Source organism: Megascapheus bottae, chromosome 17 (genome assembly GCF_031878675.1).
Source record: "Megascapheus bottae isolate mThoBot1 chromosome 17, mThoBot2.hap1, whole genome shotgun sequence".
Classification (NCBI taxonomy): Eukaryota; Metazoa; Chordata; class Mammalia; order Rodentia; family Geomyidae; genus Megascapheus; species Megascapheus bottae.
In genome coordinates, this window is record NC_143525.1 from 22,128,630 (window position 1) to 22,148,401 (window position 19,772).

Consider the following 19,772-nt stretch of genomic DNA (forward strand, 5'->3'; position numbering starts at 1 on the left):
TAAGTTCAAAATCAACATGCATTTATCCTTCTCCTTCAACATGTGCAGCAGTTATAGCTCAAGGAAGTATACAGCCCTGCCTTCAAAACAGCCTAAATCTTTCTGCTCATCACCATCTTCTTCCATACAGTCATTAGGCCTCAGCCAAGCTGCTACTGTTGCCCACCTGGTCTGGCTGCTTTTTCTTCTCCTGTTTCTCTGCAGTGCATCATTTGTCCTGTGGCTAGCATCCCATGACATAAAGCAAGGAATCAAATCACCCCATGTCAGTTTGACTGAGCCTGCAACAGCAAGTATCAGAGGTAAATTCTCACATGCAGCTCTAGAAAACAAGCCCTCAACCATGTGTCTCAATATTCACACTGATCCTTGAACCTTCTCCCACTTTATGGGAGACCAAGAGAAAGAATGAGCTTTTGGGATAAGGAGTTAGGTTGAGAAAACTTACCCTTCTGTCCAGTAGAATTGTAAGAGAACAAGGATATTTAGCAGAAAGAACCTAATTATGCACTTCTCAATCCCCAAGAGCCTAGCAAGAATGCCTAATGGTCACCTAGATCAAAGGAGATACAGGAGACACAGTAGCAGCTCATGGGAGAAAGTGCCTGTTGAATCATTTTTAAAGCTCAAAGAATTCAAAGCCACATAGCCAAGTCTCAGCCATCTGCAATAGCAGTGTCAAAGGATTATGATGGGTCAGGGAAACGAAGCCATTTTTAAGCCCTTTGCAATACAGGGAGATTTCTCATATGGTGCGAACCTGACTGGGAGAGGGAAAGGAATGAAGGTTAAATCAAACTCAAGATTGGATGCTAAATGAGGTAAGCCAAGCTCAGAGAAACCAAACGTGTATGTTTTCTCTCATATGCAGAAGCTAGATGAAAAGGATACCGGGGCATGATAAATTACACAGGATTCTATACATTCACACACAGTGGGACCAAATGAGAATATTCCTAGAGGAAGAATACAGTCACCAATGTCTATGTAATTCTGATAATATAAAATAATATTTATTGAAAGGAACTGTATAACTTGTGGGAACTGGAGGGAAAAATCTGACAGATTATTTCACAGAGCGGGTTTTTTTTTCTTTTCTCCTGAGATGAAATTCTGTTGTGACTTAAAGGACCTATAAAACTGTCTATCAGCAGAATAGAAACGATGTCAGCCCCACTGACATCCACCCAGCACTCTGGCAAGATGATATGAATAGACTTCAAGTTAATGAAAAGATTGAAATAAAATGTTAAGGCTTTTGATTTTGTTGCCAGTATTGCTTGCCCAAAAGCCTGTATGCAAGCTATTAAAAATTAGCATCAAATCTGGGAGAAGTAGCACACACCTACTAAGTTAACATTTCAGGAGCATGGATGGGGGAGTGTGAGTTTAAGGTCAGCTTGCACTACATGAAAGACCCTGTCTCAAAGTAAAAGAATAAGTATAAACAAGGCTTCAATCACATCTCTCCTTTGTAATTTGCTTTATACCTTTTGCTGTGCTTGGAAAAAAATAAAAATAGGAATCATATCTCCAAGTCTCTTCTAAACCCCTGGGTCCCTGTTGACTATCTCTGTTCATCCCCTTGCTCACTACTCCACTCCTTTTCCTCTCTCTTTTTTTCCTTTTCTTGAAATGGTGCAACTTTCTATTTCTCCTCATTGGCTCCCTGGTTGCTCTTTGACTCTGGAATCTTCTTCTTTAAGATAATTGCAAATCTCACTCCTCTCTCATTTCTTCTAAGATCACAATCACTGAAGTATTCTTTGCTAGATTTCCCTACTTGCACTATCTTCTTAGATTACATTACCTACTAATCTCCATCTCATCATTCCAAACCTGGCCCCTGGTCTTGTTTCTGTATTCCTCATCATTACATAAAACACTTATGTTTTATTCGGGGGGGGGGGGGTGGTGTGGAGAGGGAGGAGGAGGACACATGTCTTGGTCTCACCAGCTATAGTCACAGATTTTGATTTTCCTTGATTGTGCTCTTAGAACCTCAGAGAATGCCTAGAATGCAGCACATTCTCAATAACTCAATAGAAATTTTTTAAAAACTACATGAATTCATATTTCAACCATGAATAATGATATTGATACATTAAATATTAATTGTAGTAAAATAAGAGCTCTCATCACATGTTGGAGTTAATTATGTCTTTCTCAGAAGAAGTTTGAGTTGAAAACCTGATCCACAGACCTGAGAACAGGACTGTATTGGAGGAGAATCATCAAAGACATTACCTAAAATCAAAATGGGAGCCATTGGAAGTCTGGCAAGTGGTTTAGATGAAAATATAACATTTCACATTCTGTCCCTCAAGCCCATGGAATCATGAAAGGTTAAATCCATGGAAATCAGATGTGATAAGTCCGTGTCTACCTTGTAAGAAAGAAAATGAATTTATTTTTAATCTATAAGATACATTATTCTAGGCCCAGACAGCCCTTTTCTTCTCTTTCCTAATCAGTAAATAATAATTACGTACTTGTACTTTGAAGGTTAGATGGGATATTCTCATCTATGGCTTCATAGAACATTATGCAAATTGATTTGCATATTCATCCCATCCCTGGCTTGGAATAAACATATACATTTAAATCTACTATCAGCCATTTTGTGTTATAAGATACATTCGTAAGGAATATGATCAGCATGCTGTTTATCACATTACTCAAACTTATTCTAAGCACCTAACTGAATCATTCATAGCTTCTGACTCACATCTGTCCTCTCCTTATCCTTCCTTCATGTGCTTTCTACCCACGGATGACTTCAGAACATTCTTTTAACCAAACATGACTTGATTAAAACAGCAGATGACTAACTTTTGTAAGGGAATTGCCAGTGAACCAGTTATGTGGACATATATCACAAAAAGATGGCAAAATATGGAGGAAAAGAAATAAGAAGAGCTTTATCAGGTAGCTGTGAAGGATATTATGCCACTATTCTTCCAAATACATGCAAACAAAATGGTCCAATCTGATTAATGAGGATGAACAGACATCTCCAGTTAATGTGAACAAGGCATCTATCCACATTCTAAGCAAGGATTACCGCATCAAATTATATGGAGACTCAGACAATATGCCAGTAATGAGCGGCCCAAAGAGGAATTCCCAGTTTATATGACTCACGGTTCTGAGAAAATATTAACATTGGCCTCGCAACATTTCTCCTGGTATCTCTTGTCCAGATTGCCAAAAGAGTTACATAATATGGCAAGGTAGCCAATCCAGGCATCATAAACTGCCTCAAGTGTTTGGATGGCTACTTTCATTACAGTTTCAGTCAGTATGTTTCAGAGCATACAAGGAAAGAGTATGTTTAGGCCTAGAATGATCCTGTCATACTCTGAGAAGTACTAAACTCAGAAGACACCTGGATATCATCTGCTCCTATCAATGAGCTCAAACCGAGCTCGAGTAGAACAGGATTCAAATCAAGAGAACTAGAAGTTTTGCAAATGTCCTCAGCATGTGTAATGTGCTGACATAGTTTCATCAAAGATAAATGCAAACAATATAAATGTCTCAACCAAAGACAGTATGATTCATCTTTTTTTGGCTATGAGTTGTAAAAAAGAAAAAGATATTGCAATAGAATTTATGAAACCAATTCCTAATGTCAAAATGACGATCTGATTTAACTTTAAAAATTGGTTCAGGGGCCAGGAGTTTGGCCTAGTGGTAGAGTGCTTGTGTAGCATGCACAAAGACCTGGGTTCAATTCCTTGGTACCACATACATAGAAAAAAGCCAGAAGTGGTGCTGTGCCTCAAGTGGTAGAGCTTTAGCCTTAAGAAAGTCCAATAACAATGCTCCGGCCCTGAGTTTCAGCCCCAGGACTGGCAAAAAAAAAAATGGTTTAATTTACACTGGGGGTTCACATCTGTAATACTGCTTACTCAACGGTTAAGATCTGAGGATTATGATTTGAAGTAAATCCAGGCCCAAAAGGTCCATGAGATTCTTAACTGCAATTAAGCAACAAATATCTAGAAATGGACCCAAGTGGTAGAATACCATTCTTCAACAAAATCACACGTAAGAGTGTAAGACCTAGAGTTCAAAACCCAGTACTGGCACAAAACAGAAAATGGTTAAATTACATGAGTTACAAACCAAATCTTTCCCAGTGCCAAGTCTTACAAGTCTTTATTTTCTGTGACCGTTAGTTGTACGTGTTACTTTTATACTCTCATAATAAAGCCCAATTAAGAAATGGCTTCCCTTGTTCCACTCGAGATGTCAAATTTTACACAATGTTTGCTATGTAAAGTAGTTGACCAGTGTGATGGCTAGTACTGTGAGAATCATGTTCAATGAGTATTATGGTGACCATTTACACCCAGGAATCTCACCTTCATGACCATTTGACCCACTTTGTTCAGAAATTTCAGCAGGTCATAAATATCTTGAGCCTATGCAGTGACCCGAGCACCCGGTACTAGTTGTGGCTTGGTAAGCATCTGTGAAAGTCCAAATTGGCAGAATAGAAGCTTTACACATAAGAGTGAAGAGGACTAAGTTAGTGGCAGAAGAGGACACAATAATAGAAGTCCATTCTTGGAGTGCATACGTGAATTAGCAACCCTAGAAACATAATAAGCAAAAATGATTCCTAAAAGAATCTAACAAATCTCAAATTCCAATAGGCAGGGACCAAAATGATGGGAAATCACATGCACAGTGCATCTATTTGTGTGTGTGTGTGTGTGTACTATATACAGTGCCATGCACTGAAATCTAGTGCAGACACTTGGAAGACCTATTTTCTAAAAGGAAGTCAAGTTTCCTTTTAGAAAGAGAAGAGAGCAGTTAAGAAGGCCAGAAAGAGAAAAGATTGCTAGGTCATGGTTTGACTTTGCATAATCAGTTATGAATTCCCCTATTCTGTTGTTTTTCCCAGACTATTGATTTAGCTTTGATTTGTTTGAACCCTCTCTTGAGTACCATTTTCTTTACAACAAAGAAAAATGAAAATTGGCTATTGATTTTTCTCCTGGTCAGTACTGTCCAGAGCCCTGAGAGCTAATCAGTTACTATCTCTTCACCTCCTTACCTTATCAGAGCTTTCTAATTTCCTTAAGAGATGTCTGAATGGGTAGTTGCTGAAATCCCTGTCTGGGTACATAAGGAGATTAAGCTGAGTCCCTGAGTTCCCTTGATCTTCTCTGCTTCCCTTGGTTGAGGGTGTGTCACTGTTTACTATGCAAGATAAGGAGGTGTGGACAGACTGGAACAGAGCCTTAGAAGAAGGGATGGATTTGGAGATTTCTGTTGGGTATACAGTAGGTGACAAGAAATTCCCAGGAGGAAAAACAATAAAGGGTCATTCAACTGCATTTCCTCCACTCCACTTTGAAAATCCTGAGCTCTGACTGAGGGCGTAACCAGATCTGAGCCCATCTGAAAAGTAGTGATTAGTTGAAGTGTTTCTGACAGCTAAATAAATATTTTCTAAATAAAAACATACTGCCTGTTTTAAATGGAATATCGGGACCATTTTTAGAAAGGAGGATTGCTTTTGCTACTCTGGGATTCCTTTACCACTGGATTCTGTTCTTAGCAAAAGCTGCTGTTTTCCTGAATGTCACCAGCTAGAAGCCATGCTCTGCCAAGCAAGTGGCACAGTGGTTCAGAAGGACTGTAACACTGCAAGACAGTCTGCATGCAGGCAAGTAATATGGATGTTAGAGAAGTCTCTTTTAAAAGTGTTGTGGAATGTGAGCCTTACCTCAGATTTACAGTATAAGTAATGAGACAGAGAAAATGATAAAGGAGGAGAAGGAGGAGGAGGAGGAGGGAGATCAGAAGGGAGAGAAGAAAAACGAGGAGAAGAAAGGAAAGAAGGAAGGAAGGAAAAGGAAGGAGGGAGGGAGACGGAGGGAGGAAGGAGGGAGACGGAGGGAGGAAGGAGGAAGAGGAGAAAGGATAAGGGGAAAAGGATAAATCACTGAGCCCAAATTTAAAAAAAATATGTTATTCAGCACCTAATCTCCGTAATGGTAGATGGCCTGAAAACCAAAAGTCAATGTTGCTGCTTTAAATGTTTGCTCATAAGACTGAAAAGAAAACAGGGGAATATCAAAAATAAAAAAGGAAGACAACTAGGAAAAAGTTCCAAACAATTGAAGACCATTGTTAGGTCAAGCATGACTTGAGAGAAAGGGACAGAGGTCGAGAAATATAAATATGGTACCTATGTAATATTACAAACATATTCATCATAGGCCATATATAAATATGTGGATATTTTTACAAATATACAAATAACATAGGTATGTTTAAGCATATAGGTGAGCTGTTAAAACTATACACAAAATGAACAAAATTCAGGTTAAGATGGAAATTTTTCTTTATCTTCAACTTTTCTTCTTTCTTTCTTTTTGGAAGTATGGCTTTCCCATTCACTCCATCTCTAAAGTGCTTCAAGGCCTGCCTATTTTTCAGATGAAGTGTACAGTGAGAGCTAATGAGCCTTTAAAGCATGGTCCAATTTTTATGTTTTCCCAGAAATCTACCATGTATATATAAGCACCATGAATATGAATGGTTTTCAGAAAGAGGTCTAGAAATTGACCCTAGAAGATGTTACAGCTAATGAATATATTTTTTTCTGGAAGATCCATAATCTGTTGGAAGTTTAGTTTAGCGAGAAGGACAGGAGAAGGAGATGCTGACAATGAGGGAGAAATTAAACGAGCACACCTCAGAGCAGCTTTCAATAACATTGTTTATTTTTGTGTGTGAATAGAAATACTACTCTGATTATTGCATCAGATTTGATGGCAAGCTCTGTATAACCAACAAGTGAGTACAGCTCAGGCAGATAAAAGTTGAAATACTGATCTTGGAATGATTTCAAACAGCAATTACGATGTCACCAGGCCTCTCCTTCTCCAGATGTCATCATCACAAGGTCTTCAGTGTGGGTAAGTTGAACACCACTCTCCTATATCCTTTTCAAGTTCATTAAGGAACTTATATGACCAAATTTAAACATCACTTCTGTTCTCTTTATTTTACTGTATCTCGTGGGGACATGCCAAGGCTTCTCTCCTAACAGAAATCATAGCTTCACTAGGTATCAATAATTCTGTACTCCGTTTTACTCTTTTCCTATCCTTCTCTCCGTATCTTTCCAATTGCTTCTACCTCTTTGGATTGATGGCTAAATCAATGGCTCTGTCTTTTATCCACACACTTTACTTGTTTGTGAGTGCACGTGTGTGGGGGGGAGGGGGTGTATGCATGCTCCAGCTCATGAAAGTGTATGCGCTGGTACCGAGGCTTCAAATGTGGATTCTTTCCTCTACTATTTGAACCACATCTCCACTTCCAGCTTTTTGCTGGCTAATTGGAGCTAAGAGTCTTGGACATCTGTATGCCTGAGCTGAGTTGGAACCAGGATCCTCGGATATCAGTCTCCTCGGAAAGTAGGATGACAGATCCTTGACGATGATTTCTGGATCAATTAAAATAATATGGTTTCAGTTCTTATTTCTTCACTGTCTTCCCAGTAACTAGATTACTGCCAAGTCAGTGCCCATATTTTAATGACTACTGATCAAACTAAGGCCATATTCTCTTGAACTCTATCTTCTGGAAGATAACAAGGATGAACATACCATCATATAGTCAGACACTAATGCCAAGCATTTACAAATTATCTTTGCTTCACCCCTCCCTTCTAATTCATCCTTTAGTTATACTTCAAAGCACAAACACAAATCCATTCATTTATTTCTCCATCTTTATTAGACTACTCCAATCCAAGTCCTCCTTCAGCTTTCCTACGGGATTCTGAAAAATCTTCCCCAATGGTCTATTTCTTTCCTGTTTTTCTTCTTCAGCTGAATCTCTTAAAATCACTAGAGTGCTCTTTCATCATAAACCAAATTAAATAACTATCCCACTTACAAATCTACAAAGATACCCCTCAACACTTCCAACAATCAAATGTCACCATTCCTTTCACAGAACGGCAGCCCTGTCTGATTTTGTACTAGCCCTGGTTCAGCCCCTTAAATCATAATAGATTCACCTTTTCCTTATGCCTTCCTCACACTGCACTATCCTCTCTTGTGACAGAAATAGGGTACCAGCTGATTTGTCATATTACATGAGTGACTTCCATCAGCTATACTTTTTTCTGAACACCAACACAGGATATTTCTTCTTGATTTCTCTCATTCTCTGTGGGAAGAAAGGACTTCTCTAGTTCCTTGGCTTCTTTATCTCCAATTCTTAGAAAAGAACCTGGAAATTTGGTGGGAAGGCCGCTGATGTGTGTTGACTGGGCTATGAGGAAATTTTAAATGCAAAGACAAAATGAAAGGCAAAACCTATAAAATTCTGCATATAGCTAGCTCATGGCAGTTCCTTAAGAGATGTTAAAACAGAATTACCAAAGTTTGACACATACTTAAGTCATGTGAATCAGTACGCTTCTTAAGAAAGCCTCTTTTTTTTTTTGCTGGAAAAGTGTCCACTAAAATTGTACTAATTAACATATAAACAAGCCTACAGTTCTTCCCTCGAAAACAATGATGAAGCACCTACTTAAAAACACCTGCTTTTTCACTCTTCTGTTCCTTTAGATAGATAGACATTACCCACAATCCCCTCTCTCCCTAGAAATCCAGAGATAGTCATCTGAATCCAGGAAACGAACGATGAATAGGTAGATGGGTCTTTTCAATATGATGGGGCACCCAAATCCCCACTGCTTGTAGACTTCCTCCTACTGTTCTGTCCCAGAGTCATCAAATAATTCTTCTTTTTTTTTTTAGAAAGCTTTTCAGGTTCCTGAGCTTTTTTTGTAAAAATGCTAAAAGAAAACAACAAAACCCTTTGTACTGATACCTCTGGGGAGTGAGAATGCTTTAAGCCATTATCACAAACTAAAGAGAAGTACTTGAAAAATGAAGGCAAGATTAAAACCTGATGGGGTGAGGAATGAAAAGCCAGGAAAGGGAAGGAAAAGGCACTAGAAGAGGAGGGAGAGTGCCAAGACAAATCCTCCTTCCATGAAAAATGTCTCAGAGGTATCAAGTGAAGTGAGAGACACTTCTGCTTGTCCCCAGCATTTCTGAACCCAATACTTTCCATGGGATTACCAAAAAAAAAAAAAAGAAAAAAAAAGAAAAAGAGGGGGAAAAAAGAGGATAGGATGTTGCAGTTGATGAATTCATATATATTCATATATACACCCATTGAAACATAATGAAAACCTTCCCCTTGAAAACCAATCGGGCAAATGTGTTCCATTTTCGGCAGTTGCTAGTGGCAGTCCAGACTTTATTTGAGTTTGTTTGTACCAGTCAACTCCCTGGTGATGGGGCAGAGGCTTGGGCAATCTTGTGTGACAGTCCATTTCTAGAGCTTTTCTCAGATTTTCTGATGCAACCAGGCGTAACAATACTGTGTCCTAGTAAACATGGAAATGGAGCAAAGGCAAAACACCCCACTGCCAACTTGGGAGGATAAAGGATTGGATTAGGTTCTTGGGTTTGAATCCAGGAAACTGCTAGTCGTCTTCTTCATTTTATAACCAGGTCTCCTACATGGTATTTGCGTATGTGTGAAAAAAGTCAGCAAGGAGAACAGGAGCTAGCTATGCAAAACCCATTATATATTCAGTGCTACGGTTTTCAGAATGGACAAATGCCAAGACTTGCTGAAAACAGATCTATCTTTGGTCATTTCAGCTGCCCTTCCTAGGCAGGGAAGGCTAAATTTGATCCCCTACTATGCAAATGTCTTCCTTTTCATGCTGATTTTCTGGCTGGGTGGTACCTAGGATAGACTTTTGCTACAACTGAATGGCTTTCTCTTGTCTGGTACTGGTCCTGGGGTAAGACTGCTTAGGAGTAAAGCTCTTGTCTGCTGAAGGCCCTGGGTTCTAGTTTCCACACCACAAAGCAAAACCACAGTGCCTTGCCATAGAGAAGCCTGTTCTGTCTTTAAATATCTGTTTCTTCATGTACACCATATGAAAGGAAACTAGCTCACATCACCAGCCTCTCAGGAGACTGAGATATTGAGAAATGTGGTTAGAAGCCCATCAGAGTAGAAAACGCTGCATAATTCCCTGTCTAAACTCACCTGCAAAATGTTGAATGGGAGGCATGGATCAGGTGGGAGAGCACCAGCCAAGCAATTGGAGCATGTTTGAGTTCCAACTCCAATATCAGCAAAAATGAAACACAAAAAAGTAAATTAAACTAAAAAAAAGGCAATTCTATTATGTAATAACCAGATTTACTGTTATGAATCTGAGACTCCAGAGAAATAAGATCCAGGTTTGAGAGACTTTCTTTTTTTATACCAGCAATAATTAGTTATTATGATTAGCTATTATAATATTTGTCATTTACTCATAGCTATCTATTAATTCAAATCAGTAGCATATTGACTCAGAAAGTGAGGAATTTGTGGGGGAAAGACAGCTTTTAGAGAAATTAAGTGCCTGCCATATATCAACCTGAGTGAACAAGATCATAGCCCCTAGGAAATTTGAGACAAGAAATAAAGTCCAGGAGGTTATGGAACTAGTATTAGAGTATATATATCATAGTGTATATATATATATATCAAAGTTATCAAACCACAAACAACTGCCACTGCTATCTTTCAATAGTGCCTACCTTGAGTTCTTCATATTTCTTGGTCATTTTTTGTTGTTACCATTTACTTGTGTGAAACACATTGCCAGAATGTTTAAAGTATCACTGTTTCTCGTTCTGGTGAAATAAAACCTTTACTGTGAACGTATGATTTGCAAAACCAAAGGAAGAACACTCTCAGGAGCCAGCACTTAGACTTTGCAAATATTTTGGGGCTAGTTATATTTATCATTAAATGACGCTTGCTGAGAAAGCATTTGAAATAGAAGAATTTGGGGAGGTGAGGCTGTTCAACATGAAAAATAAATCCAGTCAACTAAAACATGTTTCTTACATGCTTCTGTCATGCACTGAACACAGTATGGAGAAAGATTTGGGTGAAGATAGGAAGTTTTTGTGTATCAGAGTTAAGCAACGACACCTGTGAACTCGATAGCATCAGACGTCTAGACCTGTACTTAAGGTAGACTTTTTGAACTAAAGATCTCTTAGGAGAACATTCTGAGGCTTAAGTAAATATGTGATGATTAAATGCCTTGGCATTTTTAAGTATTTCACTAAACATGGGAGATTAAGGAAATCAGGTATCATAAATCTCTCTCCCCAATGTTTCACAAATGGTCCAATAATAGAATTTAGAATTAGAAACAACATCTTAATCCCTTCCACTAGAGGAAGATGAGCTCATGCCACCAGACTAAATCTTTCTTCAGTCAGATTATGACTGTGTACTTTCACTGACAGAAATGAAATTGTCTGAGAAAGGAAGCAAGGTATGCACAATAGTTGGGGATTTTTCTTTGTACAAAATTTGGGCGGGGAGCAGTGTTGCACTGTTTGTGAGGTTGCTATTGGTTAATATTTTTAATCTACTACTACATTTTTATTCCTATCTGGTGTGTGATTTTCAGTAGAAATTGTTGTTTTTTTTTAAAAAAAAGTCTGACAGAAAGCATCAAAAACGATCATTGTTTGTCATGTAGAGGATGAAAAGCCTGCGACTGAGACTGACTCACACACAAAAACATAGTTGTTTAGGGACTAACTGTCCCATAAAGGAAGCCTTATGTTGATCTTCTATTGATGAGTGTTTGGATGTATAGGTATGTCACATCACTCCTATCCCTAGGGTTGGAACAAGAAGGAGAAAGGGATGGTCAACTTAGATGAATACATCTCATTGGGTGGCCTGTTGTCACATCACCTTGTAAGTTACCATCTCATTTTTCAGTTACTACAAACATAAGCCACAGGACCACATCAGTGTGATTCTCCCCTCTCCCACTTCCTGCACTACAGATTCCCTTTATTCTATTGCATGGGTGAGCGCACGCGTGCAAACACACACACACACACACACACACACACACACAACTTGTGTTCTGTTCCCATTATGTGCCTCCTATAACTTCAGTTAAAGTTATTAGCTTAGTTATTAGTGCCTCACTAATAACTTAGATTTAAAAAAATTACTGATAATTGCCAAATACCATGGACTTTGTTTTCACAAGCCAAGGATTGAGCTTAAAGGCTCATTTCCATCTCTGGTATTTAAAAACTAAACAAAACAAAAACCCTTCCACTAAAGAAAAATGCTTTCAGACAGAACTATCATATGGGGAAAAATAAAACAAGAAATAAGATACGGGCTTCTGGTTCAGATTGATTATTTTCTTTTAACCATTGTTGTTAGTCATTGTGTCAAGATTTTGATTAAAGTGATACTTACCAAACTAAAGTCCTTTGCACTGATTCCTCTATACTTTTCTGAAGGCGATTGCTGCCAAACCTCTCTGGTCAGAACTGTTTCTATAACCCTCAAATATAGCCCTAGAAAGGCTATTGGAAGCAACAGAAATAGCACTGCTGTCTACCACAAAATAGAATGTTTCTGCTACTAGTCTGGTCCCTTTTTGACCAATGTGATTTGTTTTGTGGGTATTCCAACTGGGATTTAAAAGGTGGGGAAGGAGATTAGGAGATGCTGTCTCCTCATTCCAGAAAACAAATGTCATTTCTGTTTTTGTGGAAAGACAACAAAAGGAAAATTAGACTGGGTCACATGTCATTGCCTAAGGTGGACTTGGTTTGACTTTGCCACTGCCATGAGTTTTTCACAATGCCTTGTCTTAGAAGTTTGCTCCAAGATTGGCAGAGGATGGAATTGTGGGTTAACCTGAATAGGTAAATAAATAGATAAGTGACATAGAAAAAAAATAGAGAGGGCCAGGAGTTTGGCCTAGTGGTTAAGGTGCTTGCCTAGCATGCATGAAGACCCGGGTTCGATTCCTCGGTACCACATAACATAGAAAAAAGCCAGAAGTGGTGCTGAGGCTCAAGTGGTAGAGCTCTAGCCTTGAGAAAGTCCAAGGACAGTGCTCAGGCCCTGAGCTCAAGCCCAGGACTGGCAAAAAAAAAAGAAAAAAAATAGAGAGAAACCACCTACACCCATGTTCTTTCTTTTACCATCTATTACCAAGTCACTTCTCAACTCCATGCCCGGACAGAGCTTGGGGCAAAGAGCAAGGTCTGTTAGGGCATGGTTTTCCAGACTGCAGCATCCTTTTATATGATAAAGAAACCACCTTTATTTTTAATGACTTTGACTAGAGGTGGGAGAAAAGCATTCATCATTTCTCACAAAGGTTTCATTGACCAAAGGTTATGATTTTTTTTTTTGGTCAAAAGCACTTCCCACTCTACAGTAGGACTTTTTAGACTATCAAATTCTCTCTCTCTCTCTCAAATTTATTTCATAGTTTTGATGGCACAGCATAAGGTCTGTACAATACACCTAGTTGCTCCTATTTTCTATGTATATATGATTGTGTGTGTGTGTGTGTGTGTGTGTGTGTGTGTGTCTAAGTAATTCTGTATGTAGTGTGATTGTGTGTGCACTTCTCAGCATGGAAAATGTGGGTGTCGTTTGGGAGTTTCCTTCACTTTATTTTCTAGATCTGTGTCTTTTTGTGTTCTACCAAGTCCACATGGCTTCAAGGGAAGGGCTAAAATAATCCTCTCTGTGATTTTTCACTTAAGTTTCTGTTTTCAGTGATTTGGGTCAGGACTATAGCTTTCCACTAAGTCCAAGTTAAGCTTAATGAAGGCAGCAATGTCGCTTTAAATTACTGACTTCTGGAAAAGTGTTTTTTTCTTCTTTTTTTCTGTTTTCTTTATATCTCCCATATTACTGGCAAGTATTTGCCACATGTCTAGATCTGGTTACTTTTGTGGACGTTTCGCCTTGTTTTTGTTGTTAAGTCCTGGTGGTCTAACAATTGTTCGAGTTGTTCTGTTCGCCTGGTCCCCAGCTGTCCAATGTTGCCATAAAACCATGCTGAAAGCTCCCCGTGTAGAATACACACACCAGTCCACGAATGAAAAGTGTCAGGAGCAGAGTCCCACCGAAGAAACACGAATCAGGAACGTGTCCTCGGTGGCCAGGATGGAAGATCTGCCTGAGGAGACACATCATAAGCAATTTTATTTCAGACCACAGACATTATAAAATCACTACAGATTTCCTGTAGCTTGACACTCTGCTCTTTCAGCCAAGGATACTAAATGCATTTTCCTTCTTGTTAACGCTCCTTTTATATTGAACCTTATAAAGTAAACTACCCTTCCTTTTATTGTGATCCACCAGCAGTGATTTCTTGGCTTATACCTGAATGTGAAGCATGGCCAAAAACGTTTGTTTGTTTTTTTTTGACACCAACTAAGAATTAAACATATACTGACATAAAGGGAAGGGAGACGAGGGTATTTCTAAGCATTGGTTTCCTGAGGGTGGGAGATTCCAAATTATTCTTTGGAGACCCAAGACTCTGCTGTCATCATCATCAGGGGCATTACAGCATTTGTTTAAAATAACTCCTTTTTTTTTAAAGCAGTTTTTTTTTATTGTAATTAGTAAAAGGGTTACATGATATTTGCCAGATAGAAGGTGCATTAATTCACATACATTGATACCCTTTCACATGTCTTGGTACCCGTTTCCCTCCCCCCCCACACCCCGCACCCGTCTTGGTTTTCCCCCCTTCCCTATCAAATTTCAAATATCCAAATACAAATAAATTCAATATATCAGATAACAAAGTGAGATACTATACCAATATGAGATAACCAAGGGACAGCAAAGGAGATGAGAGACAATATAGTACATTAAGGACAACAATCATTCATTATATGGCTTTTGTTTCAATATATTTTCAGACACAGTTTATCTGCACCAACAAAGCCAGCACACTGGAAAAGAAGTGCAGAATGGAAAGCATGAGGTGACACCACACAGTACTTAGCAGCACACACACAAGCAAACAGCTAGTGCGGGATAACTGAAATACACAGTTTTCTCACAGGAATCCACTTTGTGACTAGCATTAAAACAGACTTCACAACAATGTGAGTTCATGAAACTGTTCATTCTGTGTACAATGTTCACAAAATATGTGTTTGAATATTTGATTCTTTTTGAGTTTCAGATAATAGTCAATCAGGAACAGAAACAAAGCACTTTCTTCTTAAAGAAGCACAGCTACAGTTGAGAATAAGATTCCAATGGAGACCTATTCACTGAGTCGGGAACCTGCAGATATGATTTTTCCATGTGTGGATGGCGCTTCTTCATTCATAGGCCTCTTATAGTGGTTTTTAGCTTTGTCCATAATTAAAGGGCCAGCAGCTTGTTTTATATGTAACTCAAGGCAATTGTAAAATATAAGTATATTTCCCCTCTGTTTAAATAATGGAATAATTTGTCCCATAATCACATTGGTCTCTGTGAGCTCTTGAAGTTTTATTAAAGTGCAACATATGAGTCATGCCATTACTTGGTTATTAAGCTCCATTCTCATAGTACTTAGCAAAAGTATGAATCCTATGGAATGATCTGAAGGCTAATCACAAGGTCCTCTCATGTCCATGCAATTGAAGCACAAGCTGTGTCCCAGGGGTCATGTGCTAGCTAAGGAGACAAAAGGCAGACAAGTAGGGTAACAGACAGTGTGCCCAAAGGAGATGACTAGCAGAGGATAAACCCTGTCTGTCATCTGCTCAAAGTAGACAAGAAGATATAGGGCATAACATTGAAAACATTTGAACTTCTGTTTTCCACACATGGAAGTTAAAAAAAAAATCAGGCATCGTGTTTAGGGATGTTTGCAGAGTCGATGTGTAAAGCCATGAGAAGAGAAGCTGGCACTGTCTAGTAGATATTCAGTAAGCACCAGAAATCATTAAACGCTGAAGACCATGTGTTCTCATCAAGGGATGAGTTAATCATGGCGCACATGTATCGAGGTTGCGAGACATAGTTGACTTTCAAGACCTGGAGAAAGGTGGAGCTGCTACTGATTTTTAGTGGGTTGAGGCCAATCCTACAACAGATCCACTACCACTGTCGCCACAACCACCACCATCACCACCACCACCACCACCACCATCACCATCACCAACACCATCTCCATTACCAATACCATCGCCACCAGCATGACCACCACCATCCACTATAACAACAACATCACACTTATTTGCACCACCAACACCACTCTTCCATGCCTGTCATCATCAAAGCCACCATTACCATCACCACTATTTCCTACTTAACTAGAGCTGCCTTCAAGTAATTCAGGGAGTTATGAGTAGGAAAAGATCACCCAGTACTCTTTTCTCAAACTTGTGATTACTGGGTCTAAATTTCTTCCCAAGTATGACACGCACTGGGAGGCTCTGTATGAGTAAGCTTAAGTCTTTTGTGTTGTTGTTTGTTTGCTCCAAATCCATTATGAACATCCTATCATGGTCAAAATTGTATATTTTCTCATGTTTTCAAAGGCAATAAATACCTTTAGACTTTATAAATAATCAAAAAACAGACAATCAAACCTTTACCTCTAAATCATCCTGTTTGGGCCTTTGGTCTAAATTCTTTAAAATAATTTTGCAGACAGTAAAGAATCAATGTAAGACACTTTTAGGTTTAAAGAGCACACAAAGGATGGGGAAAAATCATACTTTAAGAAAAATCATGTCATTGGAATAAATCTAGTATGCCCAGATCCATTTTTAGCATACCATTATGTATAGCAAAAATAAAACTGAACATATATTCAGCCTTGAAAGTGTTAAGATTAATTTGAATGTATTCAGGAGTCTAGAAGACACACCAAGTATAAACTGTGTAATTACAAATAAGAGAGATTGCAAAATACCAATAGTTACTAGGGAGTTATTAAAAACATGGCCAGCACACATCCATCTCACTAAAGGATTTCCACATTTCCAACTTTCCAACAAAATCTCACTTTCTTCTTTCTGTTTTATTTTCACTTTAGGATATCCCTTCTTAGCTGCTTTTTACAACTTTGTTTTCATAACCTCTTTCTCTAGTAATCCACATCTTTAAAAAAAATCACATGCTGTCTTGTGTTTCAGTAGTTTTTTTTTAAGATATACAATCTCAATGAAAAACTTTAAGTGGAAGAAGGTACCACTGAACCTATACTGGAATAAAAGATGGGTTTTGTTTGTTTGGCTTTGACCATTTTCTTGTTTGTTTATTTATTGTGCTACAACCAAGATTTGGGGGTCTCTCATTTGCTAAGCTTACTCAGTTTTTTTACCTATCACTTGAGGCACACCTCTAGCCTTGACTGAGATGGACTCTCTAGGGTTGTGATGTTGGGCTTGGCTCTGAACTACAGTCCTCTGGCTCTCAGTCTCCTCAGTATCTGTGACGAAAGTGTGAGCAACTTGGTACTGTTTCTTTTTAAATTTTCTTGAAGAAAATCAGAACAAGAATTATTTTTCATGCTTTCAGTTATCTATTTCTTGTCCATTTAAATCCACTGAGCAGGAGGCAAAGCAGATACTCATCTGGCTGACTGTTTAGTTCAAAATCAAAATATGCAGTTTCTGCCAAACAATAAAACCCAAATATGATCATTTCTCCTAATATTTCTTCCCAGTATAGTAGCAAACACCCTATTCTTCTTCCTGCTTCCTGCCCATCATCCTAGTAGGTTCTCTACCCGAATTTAAACCGATACTGCCTGTTCCAGCCCCCTTAGGTACCCTCTTCACAGCTCATGCACAGGATAACCCATCATCTTTACCAGGGTGCACCAGATCTGTATGCTTTTTCCTCTTTGACTTCATCTTCAGCATGAATGGGGAGACCCCAAGACTGTCCTCTACTCTCGGCCCCAATAACCGTGGCCTTTCTACACATATGCCAACCATCGTTCTCCTCTCTGAGCTTTGTTACTCTTCCTTCTACAGTTGGAATAATCTTCCTGAGATACTCAGCTTGTCCAATATCCACTGTTTCTACTCACCTGGTACCTGTTTCAGAAGGGCTTGCCTGGCATGATACTTTTTCCTAAGATAATAGCCTTTATACCAGTCTGTCTGATGTCTACCACCACAAAATGCTGTACTTATTAGCTTTTTATTGGTCCTGATAGAATATAAAGTCAATGCAAATAGTCTCTTTATTTTATTCAGTACTGACAGGAACCTCAGCTTGGCATGGAGTATTCATATTGTAGCAGAATTAGCATCTCACTCTGAATTCATTTGGGTAGATACTGTTCACCAGGCTCTGCATCAGATGCTTGCAATGCATATCAAATTTGAATTTGCTATTACATTAGTGTTGAGATTGTTCCTGCTTCCCATAGAAAGAAATTAAGAGTGGCAGAGATCAAGCCATTCACTCCACTAACAGAGTTAGTACTGATGTAAGTGGGTTTTCAAGCATATCATTGCCTCATTCCAGAACCTCAGCTTCTAATTATATCATTCCAAGAAGCACTGATGATAAACACCAATTAATTCTATTCCCCTACCCCAGAGGACCAATTACAAATGTCAGTGATGAAACCGGAATCCTTATAAAGGGAAATACGAACCCCATTTTCTCCTTTCCATCAGACCAAATTTTTCCAGTTGCCAAAAGGCAGTCAGCGGCTTGAACTCCCAGCCCAGGATAATGATCAGAACGAAGGGAATTTGAGTGGAGCAGAGAAGATCAAACCTGGAATCTTTTTCTAAGAAGTGCTCGCTTTCACAAAGAGCCTGAATTTATCTCCATTCTAATGTCTTTCCACATTTAAAATATTAGTTGCAAGGGGGATTTGAGAGAGTAGCCCAGCCAAAGTAAACATTCAACACACTGTTATACTAGAATTTTATTATACTCAAGTTCACAGGAATCCAACCCTTGCTACCACTGCCAGTGCTGCTGTTGCTTGTCCAGAGCTGGTGAATCAGTTGTTTTGTCTGAGAGAGAAACAAATAGAATGGGGAAAACAATGATATATACACCCACTTTTCTATCTGTGGGAGTGTATATTTTATGAAAGACATCCTAGACTTACTACAACAGAGTGGTAAACAGAATAAGAAGCTGATATACATAATGAATTAACTTCAGGTTTTTTTTTTTCTCTGAATACTACCATGACATGGGTTTATTATGTTTTCCTATTTAATGCAGCAGACATTTGTATTTTTATATTATCCTGGAAACCTAAATGGGATTCAAATTCTTCTACACATTATTGCAGAATAATTTGTCTCCTATGAAGTCATCATGTTAGTGATATATGCTAGGGATAGAAAAGATGAAAGAAGTGAGCTGGCAAGGATATATTTATGCACTGTGACAAGCACATAGGCAAAGCAGGGTGACGTAATAATGTAAGTGATTTAGAGGCTCTCAGAAGTACATGGGTGGGTGGCATGACAGGTCTGTAGTCCCCTTTCAAAAAACTGCTAAAGCTCCATGTTCTTAAGTAGAAATTGTATTCCTGTTTATTCAAGAACACTGGAGTTAAGAGGATTCACTCAAGAGTAGTACCTACTATTTTCTGGCTCCTCAAGAAATAAAGATAAAATCTTTCAGGGAGAATCAACTCAGGAGCCCGGAGTTGAGTATTCCTGAACTCCTAATTGTCCCATTTGTAACTAGTGGTTCACAGATGTGACACTGAATGTCTCTTGTCATGGTGAAAATGTCAAGGTATGCACTGAATGCCAAGCTGTGGCCTATTGAAAACCTTTCTAAAGGTGTGAAAATCCTGCTCCACCCCTCATTAGAAGAAATGAGGTCATTTTTTTTCAGATACT